The sequence below is a fragment of the Carlito syrichta genome, unplaced genomic scaffold (genome assembly GCF_000164805.1).
Source record: "Carlito syrichta isolate Samal-C Ts95f unplaced genomic scaffold, Tarsius_syrichta-2.0.1 Scaffold303036, whole genome shotgun sequence".
Classification (NCBI taxonomy): domain Eukaryota; kingdom Metazoa; phylum Chordata; class Mammalia; order Primates; family Tarsiidae; genus Carlito; species Carlito syrichta.
The window spans coordinates 350,390-351,873 of NW_007247132.1; positions in this window are offsets into that span (position 1 = coordinate 350,390).

The following is a 1,484-nucleotide window of genomic DNA, read 5'->3' on the forward strand; positions in this document are numbered from 1 at the left end:
GAAAATTAGGCTCAGCACGGTGGCGCATGCCTGTAATCCCAGCATTTTGGGAGGCGGAGGCAAGAGGATTACCTGAGTTCTGGGGTTTGAGACCAGCCTGGGCAACATGGCGAGACCTCGTCTCTACAATAAATCAAAAAATTAACTGGGCATGGTGATATGCCTGTAATTACAGCTACTTGGAAGGCTGAAGTGGAAGAGTCGCTTGAGCCTAGCAGCTTGAGACTGCAGTGGTCGCAGCATGCCACTGCACTTAGGCCTGGTGACAGAGTGAGACTTCAACTCAAAAAAAAAAAAGAAGGGACTTGCATTTTCCCAAAGTGCTGGAATTATAGGCATGAGCCACTGCGCCTGGATATCTGTCTTCTAAGAAACCACATAGGTCTCCTGAACCTAGAAAGAACCTACCCATGAACAAAGGCTCAGTGACTTCACCGGTTGGGTCTCTCTTGCCTCCACCAGTCTAGGCAGATACTGCTATCTGTGTATAACGTACTTTCTCACTTCTCTGTCTCCTGACAAGGTCCCTCTGGGAAGATAATTAGTTCACCACCATTTCTCCCAAACCCTGCTAAACCCACCCTGGTGTCTTTTACAGAAATGTACATAGGTTCTCAATACTCATCATTAGTATAGACCGATTAGTCTTCCCCAGGTGATCATCTCAGTCCTACACTGTGTAAGGTAGTAACTCTGTCTCCTCATTCACACTTGTTCCCTAGTTATACTCATTTGACTTGGACGTAATTTAGTTCTCCACCCTAACTTATGTGATATACACTCCATTACCATCTCTAACGTCCACTCATCCATTAAGTTCGAATTTCTGGACCAGGTCTTTATAATTTTCCTTCATATCCATCAGAGAGCCTCCGGCAGATGAATACTTAATAGATGATGTTAGTTGTGAATTGGTCTTGCTTGTATTATAAAGAAAGGAACAGAGACTTTGAAGTCAGAGTCTAGATTGAATTCTAGACTTTACCACTACTGGCTGCTCCAAGTCTCCAGTTCCTCATCTACAAGAATGAGAGCTAGCAAGACTTTCCCTCGTGGTTATTGTGAAGAGTAAATGAGATAATAAGTCCAAATAAGCATGGCACATGAGACCCTCAATATTTGTCTCTCCTTTTCCACCTTCTTTTTTTTTTTTTCAGGTTTCAACTTTTTAATCAGCTCTGTGAAGGACATCCTAAACACTATATGAGACACAACAGAATATTTTTTTCCAGTATTTAAAAAAAATGACATTCACATACATTTTTAAGAAGCTCTTCTATATAACCAGTTTGGTGATCTTGAGTAAAAAAACGCCCCTAGGTAATCATGTTCTTGATGCAGATTTCTTATAGGTACATTTTGAAATTGCTTCATAACCATAATAAACATTGTATACAGAATTTTCTTAAATGTCCCTTGATACACATTAATTTTTATCAGTCTGGCCAAACTTGCCAGAACCCATTATTGCTAGAACCAATAAT